The sequence below is a fragment of the Callithrix jacchus genome, chromosome 2, assembly GCF_049354715.1.
Source record: "Callithrix jacchus isolate 240 chromosome 2, calJac240_pri, whole genome shotgun sequence".
NCBI lineage: Eukaryota > Metazoa > Chordata > Mammalia > Primates > Cebidae > Callithrix > Callithrix jacchus.
In genome coordinates, this window is record NC_133503.1 from 21,569,578 (window position 1) to 21,583,191 (window position 13,614).

The 13,614-nt window shown below is 36.9% G+C and overlaps 1 protein-coding gene across 11 annotated transcripts in view; it reads right to left on the minus strand.

Moving 5' to 3' along the window:
- Nucleotides 1-13,614, minus strand: part of EBF1 (EBF transcription factor 1) — a 413,030-nt gene that overhangs the window by 55,109 nt on the left and 344,307 nt on the right. The gene's annotated exons all lie outside the window — the stretch shown is intronic.

The following is a 13,614-nucleotide window of genomic DNA, read 5'->3' on the forward strand; positions in this document are numbered from 1 at the left end:
AAATCAATTCTGCAAACAGTAGAAGTCAAAGCATTGTAGTTGTCATTAAGCATCTACCATTTTAATATTCAAACAAGATATTTCCTGAAATATCAGATCAATTCTTAAAGGAGAGCTGCTCCCAGTGGGGTTTACTTGTGGTCCTCTGTCCGACATCCATTAGGCAGGCTCCTTGTCTTTAGCAGCATGGGTTCAAACAAATGATAAGAGAGGAAATAGATTCCATTCTCTCTGTTTACTTTATTACTATTGATTTCTGAATTCCCTCCGATCTATTTCCTAACTGAGCAGATAATATACATTTAGTACCAAAGGTAATTATCCAAAATGAATCTAGTTTGCAACGGGGTGATAAAAAATTGAGAAGACACTGATAGATTAAATACTTATCATTAAAAAGTAGAGCTGATTGTATTAATATACATACAAGAGCTTTAATATTCTCACTTTATGGCTAGATATGATTTTCTAGGCTAATCATGAGTTCATGTGTACACTCGGACAGATTTTATGTCTACTCTATATTTTATAGCATTATTTTATATTGCAAATAATAAAAGCATTATAGGAAAAAATCAATTCAAAAAAAATTTTTAATCTACCTTTTGCAAAAAAAAAAAAAAAAGAATCATTTGGGCATTAAAAAAAAATCTTCAAAAAGGGCTAGAACATTTAGTTACCACAAATTACAATGGTTTTTAAAGCATCAAAGTTAGAGAAAAGAACAAAGATTGTGTTATTATGAAAGTATGTAAATAAATACAGTAAATCCACATTGTGGGAGATGATGCAGCATTTTAACATTATGTTTATGAAGAAATTTTAATGCATGGGAAAATGCTTATTAGGCTATGTGAAAAAACAGGATCTAAAACTGTGTATGTGTAAACACACAATATAAGCACAAATATGAAGTATATGTTAATATCTATTTGTTACATATAGAAAAATATAAAAGAAATATATGAAAATGTTTTTAGTGGTTACCTCTGGGTAATGGGTATTGGATGATTTTAACTCTTGAAATTCTGTCCTAGTTTCTCTAAATTTTCTAAATCAGCACATATTATTTTTATATCTAAGTAAGTATTAGAGAGATGGGTGAATGAACCACTTGGATTGAATGGAGGGTAGGACACAAGTTTCATTTGCCCCTGGCTCATAATGACCTGAGGGCCTTCACATGCCAGGGACTCCTATACTGATGCCTCTTTGGAAATGTGTCCACCTGCAGGCAGAGTAAGCTTGAATTCTGCAGACTCCTACCAGATATGTTCAAGCATCATATACTCAGGGATCATCACACTTTTAAAAGACATATGTAGTTATCGAAATATTGAAGTACTGAGGAAAGAGTACAATGGAGCACTTAAGAGGATGAATTCTGGAGTCAGATCATCTGGCTAGGCTCCTCCACCCACTATTTGAGTAATTCTGGCAAATGACATAATCTATGTGTCAGTTTCCTTACCTGTTCAACCAGGACAGTCAAGTGCCTTCCTTACAGAGATGTTAGGGGAGTCAGTGGGCTTAACTATTTGTAAAACACTTAGAAGACTGTGTTACACAATGAGTACTTATCCATTACATGAATACATTTAAAAAATTCTGATATACTGATCAGAATCAACTTACAAATGAATAAATGGACATGGTCAAGATATTTAGAAAACATTTGAGCTTTTGTAAATTCCTGAGGCAAGGTACAATTTCTGTTCAGCTTAAGTCGAGACGCAAGATTGTAGTGGTTTTAGATGGTTTCTATGTACTGCCAAAGATCTGTCCATCCATACATTTCTATCCAGAATGATGTTGATAATGTTAAATTTCAATGGAATAATTACTATGTACTATATGTAGGGTTTTGTTACCCACTCTATATTTAGATTGTAATAGATGTGAAACTAAATAGGTATTCAATAAATGTTTACTGAATGAAAGCACAAATGAATGACTTCACCACAGCTGCATCGAGTTGTCTAAATATGAGCATATTTCCACAAAGGATCCATTGTTAAATGAACTTTCCTTCTTATTAAGAACTAGGATTGAAGTATCAAATTTCCTAGAATCTAAAACTTTTTACTGTTATGACTTGGAAACAATTGGATGGCAAGATTAAAAGGGGAAAATTTATTTATTCCAAGATTTAAAAAAATCACAGCTTAGGACTTGAATGTCTTCACGGATCCATTTCTTAAGAAATCGATAAGGATGCAGAAAGCTTTACAAGAGAAGATACCAAGACAGCAATGGCAGTACCAATAAACAGAAATAGATAGTTCCTCTCACTAGTTCTGTGGTTTTCTCCTACCCCGTAGAGCGTGACAAGAGAATGTTAAAATAACTGAAATCAAGAACAATACTGGAATTAAGAAAAGTCTACAATGGCAAATTTTTACTGTAACAAATTTCATTACTGAGTGAGGGAGGAAAACAACTGTTTTTAGATACTATCCATTGTTTTCTTTTTTTTTTTTTTTTGAGACAGTTTTGCTCCTTACCCAGGCTGGAGTGCAATGGCACTATCTCGGCTCACTGCAACCTCCGCCTCCCGGGTTCAAGCAATTCTCCTGCCTCAGCCTCCCAAGTAGCTGGGACTACAGGCATGCTCCACCACGCCCAGCTAATTTTTGTATTTTCAGTAGAGACGGGGTTTCACCTCATTGACCAGGATGGTCTCGATTTCTTGACCTCGTGATCCAACCGCCTCGGCCTCCCAAAGTGCTGGGATTATAGGCAAGAGCCACCGCGCCCGGCCATGTCCATTGTTTTCTGTATATTTCAAAGCACCTCTTCACACACATAACTTTCAAACTGATAGTGTAACTTTTAGTGTTTTGTGGCGATCTTGGCTCCAATGTAGCAAATAAGAAGTGAAATGTCCCGTGGTTGTAAAATCTTGATAAGTTATCCATGTCACTCTGTTCAAATGTGGAACTGCTCAAACCACACAGATAATTATAGATGACCAGATTGTAACTGTTTTATTGCTTCTTTTTCCCCATAAATTTTAATTTTGGAAAGTTAAGCGAAAAATGTGGTTTCAGTTTCCTACAAATTGCACACAATTTGGTTTTAACAAGAAATAGAAAGAAAGGGTATGTTCTTTAAAATGAATCACGAACTAGAGTTTGTTTTCGCTCTCTCAACACCGCAAAAACAATAAAGCACAAAATTTAGACAAGATGCCTTACAAAATGGAAATCATGAACTGCAGTAAGAAAGCAGAAAGTCATTATTTTTTATCTAAACATGATTTCAGAAATCTAACAGGATAATACAATTGAGCCGTTTTTTTCCCTCTGGAGAAGCAAGCTAAAGTTAAACAAAAAGAGAGAGAAAGAATGAAAGGAAACAGGAGTAGATGCTGACAATCTTAATACATGCAACAGGAAATCTGTTAATAAGAAAAGCTGTGTGTATCTCCATCTTACTCTCTCCACAACTGTCACCCACAACAAAGGAACTATTAAGAACAATTAATTTTGAAACTATTTAAACACATACCTAGAAACGGGACAAAACACAAGAATTTATAAAGGAACTTAGTGGAGAGAAATTCTAGCCTTCTGATGGGTTCTGGCTACACTCGTAGAGTTAGACCAACGTGCTTTCTTGATTCAAGGCCGTGGTCTGCTACAACTAGCATGTTAAAGACAGGAACTTCATGCAGTGTCTCTACCAACCAAAACCACTGGCTGGAAAGCAAATAAGGAAATCAGTCAACCAATTTTTTTTTCACCTTTGTGCCAAACTTTGAGTGAATGTACTTTTCTTCCTTAACTGATCACTGCTTTCACCTTTTCAGCACTGTAGACTGTTGTCTATGTGTTAGGCAAAATAAAGTATTTGAGTAAAAACTATTTCATCAAAATTGTTGATCTTCATTGATCAAATTCTCCAGGGCCTGGGTTACTTAACAGCACCACCATAGCTTTCTCAAATTTCTACTTCCAAAAATGTTTTCTTTTAGACATATTGTGACAGCCACAAAGCTTACCTGCATGAGTATCCTATAAACAAAGTTGTTGTAGACCAAATGTTAACAGGTGTCCCTGGTAAATGCTGTATGTAGCCCTAAATTTTCCTTTCTGGCCAAAGTATAGTATTTGCTAATTTTTTTCTCACTAGGGTTTAAAGTTGCAAGTCTAAAGTGCTTCTGACTGTTAAAACATGAGGCTCTGGCTTATGACGGTCCAGTTATAAACTGGGACTTGGCTCATATGAAGTATTACTCATTGACTAATAATCCTATTAGTCAAAACTAAACTTTCAGTCAACTACATATTTTACATATTACTGCATGAAGCTCTAGCAGAAGTTCACCATCCTAAACAGCCCTTGAAGGCTTCACAATGAACAAGAGGTGATTTACTCTCTTGAAATGTAAAAGCTGAATTTTCCCACCCAAAAGTCAATAAATCTTTGGTGTTGGTGAAAGGCCATTCCCTACCTGTAGCAATTAAGTTATGCAACCCTCAGGCAATGACTTTTCATTGAGCTCAGACCGGGCTGACCTCAGCATCCACATGCATCTCAGTCCCCAATGCTCAACTGACGGTACAGTCTGATCGCCACAATGTTGCAATAGAAAGAAAGGATTTTCTAGCAAAATGCTGGAAAGCTTCAATACTCTAAGAATCCACACAAAGCCATCTTGAGAGGGAAGCAAGTGATATGGTTTACTCTTAAATCCATGCTGGAAATCCCATTACTGGGTATATATCCAAAGGATTATAAATCGTTCTATAAGGACACATGCACACGAATGTTCATTGCAGCACTGTTTACAGTAGCAAACACCTGGAATCAACCCAAATGCCCATCAATGACAGACTGGACAGGGAGAATGTGGCACGTATACACCATGGAATATTATGCAGCAATCAAAAATGATGAGTTCTTGTCCTTTGTAGGAACATGGATGAACCTGGAGAATATCACTCTCAGCAAACTGACACAAGAACAGAAAATAACGCATGTTCTCACTCATAGGCGGGTGTTGAACAATGAGAACACATGGACTCAGGGAGGGGAGCACTACACACTGGGGTCTATTGGGGGGAATGGGGAGGGACAGCAGGAGGTGGGGAGTTGGGGAGAGATAGCATGGGGAGAAATGCCAGATATAGGTGAAGGGGAGGAAGGCAGCAAATCACACTGCCACATGTGTACCTATGCAAGTATCTTGCATGTTCTTCACATGTACCCCAAAACCTAAAATGCAATAAAAAAAATAAAATAACAAATAAATAAATAAATAATAAAAATAAAGTTTAAACTTTTTAAAGAAAAAAAAAATCCATGCTGGAGTATTTTTCACTCATTCATTTATTTATTCTTTCAACATCTTTTCCACAAGAGCCTCCTCAACCTATGCCACCCATCAGCCTTGATTTCAAATCTATGATATCAGATTAGATTTTTTTCTAGTTAGAAAAAGTATTAACAAATACTATATTTTGACCAGATCAAAAACACCATCCTGACCTGACAAGGACTCCCAAATATTTGATTCATTGTAATAAGCACCTTATTTCTCTGTAAACAAAAGTATCTAGATGACAATGGATGAGTACTGGAAACTCTGCTCAATTCAATGCAAACAATTATAATTGCAAGGAATTTTTTCTTACTGAAAATTGAATTCAAGCGAGTGCTCAGGGTTTTCCATAGCATGCTAAAGAAAACAAAAACACCCTAAGAAACCTCAAATCTCTCATGAGAGGTTGGGGAGAGAAGTTATTAAGAGGACAGAGAGGGACAATGTCAACAATGAGTTTGCGAAATCATTTGTCTAAAGTCCTGGACTATTGTAGAACATATTATGGCTGAGAGGTAAAATTAAAAGGGGACAGATGATGGATGGTATAGAGTTTTTCTTCCAATTTCTTATAATACCTACTTTTCTTATAAACTAATGTTTACTTTTTTTCACATATAAAGACTGCCTATTGCCTATTTTTAAGAAGATAGAGCTCAGAAATTAGGGAAAAAGTAGAAAACACACATTCAAAGTGATATTTCCTACCCTGAGCCCCCTGACCACATCCCTCCCCACTTCTCTAGTTCCTTGGACCACCAGGTTGGGCTGTCTTCTTCCCAGTCATTTACCTAGATTTCTACCAGAGCATTTGCCACTTTGATTTGCATCATATGCCAGCACAGCCTGCCCTCTGTTCTTACTAGCTCTGCACCTGTCTCCTATGTTATCTTAATTCTTTGCACCACACTTTGCACAGAGTTGACATTCAGTAAAAGGCAGAGAATGAAATTCAAGAGACCAGTAGACTTACTTCTACTTTAGGAAGTTCATTTTATTTTCAAGCTCCTAAATCTTTATTGGGATTAACGAGCCGAAGGCCTAACAGTGAAAAGACAGACAGGGATTGTGAAGGCATTTTGAGATATTTGATGGACTTAGAACTCCCACAGAATTTTAAAAAAGAAAACAAAGCCTGAGATCTGCAAGGGCCTGGGTACAAGGCCCTTGGAAGGAGAGAAGCTTCACGGAAAATGGTTGCCATGAGAGGATTTTGGGAGAACCTCTGTGAGGACACATGAGGGAGTTTAGGACAGGGCCTATCAGTGGAAGCGAAAACTAGTGCCCAAATACTCAAGACATAGTTTGGTGAAAGATCACCTAACATTCCAAATGAAATAGTGGAGATAAAGACATCTGGTAGTTTTCTTACTGACAAAAGCCAAGTGTGAAATCAGATATTTTTGTTTTTAAGGCTCTCTTTCTAAAATTTCCTAACTTGGCCAAAATGTCAGTGCTACTTTAGCAGCTTAAAGAGCTCAGCAGCAAACATTAGCAAGTTGGCCCTGAGTGCTAACTTGCTGAATCCGTTGGGCTCTTGAGGTGGGTTCTCCTGGCGTCTTGGTTGAGCATCCGCAGAACCAGGCTCTCATTCTGGCAGGCTCTTTACCCCCAGCCAAATCTCAACCACAGCTCAACTTTCCCAGCCTCTGGAGATAAAGTGTTTGGGCTACCTTCTGACCAAGTGTGAGTTTCTTTTTTTTTTTTTCTGCTTATGAGATAGGCTATAGCGCCTTTCCCAGGATAATCAGTCATCTTGACTGGTGACCACAGGAAGAGGCAGACAAAACTGGGAAAGTCTAGATCAGTGGATCGGTTTCATAAAATCACTGAACACTGTTGGGACAAATTTGATTGGACAAGTTTTTCTTTTTCTTTTTTTGGCCCCTTTTGTTTTTTAAAATTGAGTAACTTACTCATTCTTCAAAAATTATTTAGAATATTTTACTTGAATCCATTCCTGACTATAAATAACCTCTTGAAGTATAAATGTAAGGGTTTTTGAATTCCTTTTTTATTCATCCACCAATCCAGTTATCTGGCAACCATTACAGGACTTTAACTCTCTGCCAGCCGTTGTGCTTGTGGTGCCTAACATGCAAACTCTATCCTTGCAGCTGCCTTTTTTAAATTCCCCAGTAAACATTTAATAAAGAAATAGATGAATGAATGAATGAATGAACGAATGAATTAACTAAATGATGGAGAGAGCAAATTCAAACTGGAGAAACTAGCAGAGCATGTGAAATGTATGCATATGCCATGGCTTTTGTGTGCCTATGGATTGAGTGAACGAATGAATTAACTAAATGATGGAGAGAGCAAATTCAAACTGGAGAAACTAGCAGAGCATGTGAAATGTATGCATATGCCATGGCTTTTGTGTGCCTATGGATTGAGGTCATTCTGCCACAGATTTAAAATGTGGACACATTGGCACCAATTCCTGCAGCCTTGAAATTGAGGCACTGAACATAAAAGACAAAGTCAGTGGGGCCTTTCTGTAAAAAAAAAAAAAAAAAAAAAAAAAAAAAAAAAAAATTCATGACTCCTGACCCTCATGCTGAAAAAGAAAAAAAAAAAAAGACAGAGTGGGCTCATGCTAAATACCCCATCGCTCTTCACAGGCTGAGCTAGGAGCTTGCCTCCTTGTGGCTAAATTAGAGCAACGCTTTGCTCAGACTGGACTCAGATGTCAGTGTGGTGGTATAGACGGCAAGGCCACACATCTGCTTACAAAATTTGAGCAGAAAAGTGCTTCAGTGGCATCCAGGGCTTCAAAAGGCATGCGGTACATGCATACATCCTATATCGTCTAACAGAATGGCAGGCTGTATGCTGGTCACCTGTAATGATCAGCACAATACTACCCTGTCTCCCTTGTAGGCTTACCCCTGCACTCTCCTTTCTGCAATGTTTATAGTCTTCCTTCTGTGGCATCAAGTTAGATTTTAGCCGTTTCTTATTACAAGAGTCACTGAGGAAAGTATGGAACAAATTGAAACTTGAGGAAATCAGACCTGTTAGACTATAATTTCTATGAGGGCAGGGATTATATGCATTATATAATGTTATATATTTCACATTATATACCTAGTAACTCCAGTAACTAACATCTTGAAGATGATTAGTAAATATTTGTTGAATTAGTAAATAGGATACAGTGCAGCATTTTCATTACATTTCTGCCTCAATACTGAAGACCCTGTTATATGCACAAGAGCCTGGACTCTGAAGACAGTCTGCCTGTGTAAAACTCCTGGCTCTGCCACCTTCTAGTTGCACGACTTGGAGCAAATGCTGGGCACCTTGATGACTCAGTTTCTTCATTTGTAATACAGACTTAATAACAGTACTTGCCTTGTAGTGTTGCTTTTAAGATTAAATGTCTAAAAATACTGTGACTGCTTAAAACAGTGTGTGGCAGAAAGTGCTTTGTGGGTGTTAGCAGCAGTAGCTGTTGTTATTCATTAATAAGAATCAGGGGCTTTGTTCATTCAGCTCGCACTTTTTGAGCATCTTCTAGGCCAGGCATAGTCCTAGGCATTAGAAATACACTTGTAAACCAAATAGAGGTGAACTCTCAGATAATCACAGATTAAGAACTACTTTATTAAGTCTTTAATAATAACTACCATTTTTTGAGCTCTTCATGTGCACCATTTATAATGTGCCAAGTACTTCACTCACATTGTTTCATCACAACAAACTAGTGAAGAAGATATGCTGATTTGTTTTCTCCATTACTGAGGTAAGGAAACGGAGGTTTAAGTGATAAAGTAACCCGTCTATGGCCAGAGGGCAAGGCCTAGGAGCTGACTCTTGGTCCATTCATTTATTCAGCATCTACTGAAGACTGCTGAATACAAAGCTCTGATGAGAGAGGACTTGTACACATGAGAAAATCATGTGTACTGATGAGACAGGACTTGTACACATGAGAAAATCATGTGTACTGACAGAGGACTTGTACACATGAGAAAATCACAGTGACAGTAACAAGTTTGTATTTCAATAATCAGCCATCTCAAATTAAGAGAAGCACACGACACAGAAGGATTATAATAGATTAGCTAGGATATGACATTTATCTTCATAAATTTGAGACTGTACTATGAAATAACTAGCTGAATGGCCAATAGTTAATTTTTGACAATTTTTTTTGCCCACAAGGGAAAAAGCTAGTATTTCAGAACAATTCGAATGCACCTGCCCTTTATAAAACATCAATGATTTTTTTAAAAATGTATGAGCTATTAGAAAAGTAATCTTAATGTTCTTTTCAATTCAGGCACTACAGAAGCTAAGTAATCATTGTTGCGATTAATTGCTTTCTTGTTGCTTGCCACTTTTTTCCCATTATGAGAAATTAAAAGACAGAGCAAATTATACAATATATGTTTATTCAAGCTGAGATGACTTCACATCATTTATTGTATTTGTACTTCCCAAACATTGCGTGGTTATTCTTTTAAAACTAAAATTCCTCTAGCTCCAAACTGACTTAGCATACTCCCTGCAGTGATATACTTGATAATCATGACTCAAAAATGTGGAGCTAAAAAAGGCTGAGATAATATGTTGTCACTCCCATATTTATCACCACATTTCCTGAATCATCCAGCTTCGTAATGATGATTTCTTTTCATTCTTTGCACTGTTTGGCAACTACGTGTCTTGTGAATACCTAAAATGCTTATAAATATTCTCTTCCCTTGGAACCAATAAATCTTGAAAATTAAAAGACAAAGTTAAAATGACTTGTGCACTTCACCAACGCCTCCACTAAATGTACCATACATCTCACAATTTCAATATTCACAGTTTAAGACTCAGTGATGACTTTCAATCTTACTATGTGGATAAAGAAGGAGGGGTGTGCTTTGCAGTTTATTGAAAGCTATTTTGGGAGTTAGTCTTGATAGTTAGATGTCTTATTCTTTCTGCTTCTCCATCCTTCCCCCTCTATTCACCTTTATTGACACCAGGCATAAGCCTCTTGTTCCATGGAACTATTTTTTTTCTTTTAGAGTCAGAAATGGAGAGACAGATATTACAGAAACAACAATTTCAAGGATCTGCTACAATGACATGAATCAATGCTTATTGAAATTTCAGGAAGCTTGATCTGCTGAGACCATTGTCAGCTGGTATGGCTCATATTTCTAGATAATGATCACAGAGTGGCTGGGGGATGGGATGGAGAGAGTGAATCTTCTGGGCAAACGATAGCATAGCATGAGCACTGGGGAAAGTCCACAGATGCTTGGAAATAAAAGCAAGTGTACCTGGGTGATACTGTGAAGGCTTACGGTGCTATCCATCTGTATACTGTATAAATTCTAAGGTACGCATGGCAGTTTAAAGAAGTCCTCTAGCTCCCCTCATTGCACTGTACCAGATCCTCTTCCCTATTTCTTTCTTAACACTTTTGCCAATCTGATTACTATCTTATCTGCCCCTTAGCTTGTGTATTGCCTTCCTTCTCTCACTGGAATATAGGTGTCTTGAGGGCAAGAACCTTCCTGAGCCACAAAACATAGGAAATGCCTGGAACATGATAGCAATTCAAAATATTTTAGTTAAATTGGAATTTGAATATTATTGCACCCTCCCTTCCAAAAAAAGTAATGTGAGAGCCACATACACGTTTCCTCAGGGGTATCGAGTGGCTTGCTGCTCGTAAGATCATCTTAAAGTCTGAAAAGAACCTAGAGTTCTTCTGGAATGAAATACAGTCTGCCATTTTCAGGCCTCACTGTGATGACAGTACATTGCCAAGTAGATTTGTCCTTTAAGGCTTTAGAAATTATAGGTGAATTAATAAATTCAGTTATCACAAATCAGTAATGTATGACGTAAGAACCTGAATTTCAAACTTTCAGGCCAAATTTATTTAAAGATTTTGCTCGAGAACCATCATGGTCTTGCTGAGTCCAAAAATTGTCTTACAATGTAAAACACTGCCCCATTAAAGCAAAAGCCAATATTTTCCATTGCCCAAAGTGGCATAAATGTATTGTTTTCAATTTAGTGACTTAACAAGAAATACAACAGCCAAGACAGGAATTCCTTCCAAACAAGAGAACCCATTATATAAGATGAAGATCTGTTTGGTCCCCAAATGAACCACACAACATAGGAATTGTCATTAGCTACTATAAGGCAATGAAGAACTTATAAAACCAGAGCCAATGAGTTATTAAGACCAGGCGCGGTGGCTTTAAGGCAATATAGATTTCTGAGCTATTTATTTATTTATTATTATTATTGCAGGTCCCACTCTCGCAGCCACAACTATTCCAACTCTGCAGGACTCATGTAACAAGGCGATAGTATCTAAGAAATAATGAGCGAAGGAATGCTGTTCTTTCTTTCAGAGCAATCTCAGGTGCGATCTCATACCGTAAAGGACTGGATCAATACTCCCAGCAGCAAGCCGCTCGATACCCCCTGAATTATTGCTTCATTTTTCTTCTTATTATAGATGAGTTGTGTTATTATTTTCCTCAAATCGATATTTTACAACCTTTTTTATCCGTTTCTCCATAAATTTTGTGATTACTTTAAACTGGGAATTCCGGTACACTAAATAAGATGCAGTATCTGAAAGGGACAGAATGTACTGACGTGTTTTTTGTTTTTGTTTTTGCTTTCCTCTTTTAGACACAATGCCTTGTTTAAAGGACGTCGTAATCAATAGCCAAAGAAAAGTTTAACATAACCCTGTGCTTGCAAAATAAAAGTGCAAATCCTTTAAGAGAGCAGCAGCCCAAACAGCACAAAGCTGAAAAACACAAAAGGAGACAGGATTGATCCGCACTTTGCATCTGAAATTTCATTCCTAATGCTTTTTTTCCCCTCCAGTTAAAGGGCCAATGCAATTCCCTTAAATTGTTTCTCACAAAGGAGATAACTCTATGCACCTTGGAGAGATTTAATTGGCTTCTATAGCTGTCTCCTGCTAAGTGTTTAAAACATCAGCAAATCAAATCATGTAATCTCATATCCTGTTCTGCTGTCGGTTTGCACCAAGCTTGATTATTTAGATGTTACCATTAGCAGCGCCTACACTCAATGAAGGAGATCAAGAATATACTCTCTCCCCGAGTTCCGGGATGACTTGAGTTAATTCTACGCTTCCTATGAAATAATGTGTGTTATTTGGCAGAGAATGCTCAGTGGTAACTGAATAATCATTACAGTGCAGCCAGTGGTAATTACATGGTAATTCACATTAACTTCATAATAAGCACTGTATTTTTCACTATATCCATCTGAGAATGAGGCAGAATCATAGTCTTTCATTTCTTTTTAATGCCACCCAAAATAAAAATAAAGTAAAATCATTTTAAGGGCAGGAGGACAAGGAATATAATCCTGGCGAGTTAAGCTGGAGATTTCATTAAGGAAATACTTAAATCCATTAAGTCTAATTAGACATGACATCCCAGGATTCACAAACAGTGGTTCTAATAAACTCATTAAAATTTTTTGGTGATTTCTTTAGAAAATGGGAGAATATTATATTATAGGCTGTTTTATTACATTAAGGTTTTATAATTTTATATGGGCTCTTCTCTTTTTATGTAAAAGCCTATGGAACTTTATAAGAATAGTTCTACTTAAATCAATGAGTCTTAAACAACAATGTGCTTCTTGTAACATGTACTTAATAATGTAATAAACTATTCTAAGTAGTATAGAATAAAATGGAGAGCACTTTATTCTGATTGGCTGAAAGATAGCAGGATATAGGAGCTTAATTCCTTATAGCATTGCAGTGCACAATTTACACCCCAATCTCCATTTACATATGTATTATTTAATTTGGTCAATTATGAAGTCCTGAAAGCACTTTTCTATTACCACCTGGGTCTTCAGAAGGATTCACACCATAAATGCATCATATATAAATGTATAAAGAAGCATTCTGAGAAGCAAGCAGTGGGAACAACTTTAATTGAATACTTATATTAGCAAATTAAATGAGATGTTTTTAAATGAGCTACCCTTAATTAGCTGCAGTTGGAAAAGTGAACTAGATATATTTTACTCTTTACTCATCATTACCTTTGGCATCAATGGACAACTGCCCCCTTTTGGCTGTTCACCAATCATTGAGTGCCATTTTAGGAAACCTGAAAACAAAATCTTTTTTTGAATTCTAACACAAGCCCCAAATAAGGTTTAGAGCAGAAATCCCTTATAAAATACAACCTCGACTTTGTTTACGAATCGGAATATGCCACTGATACACTGAATGACGCCCTCCTCACCGCTAACTG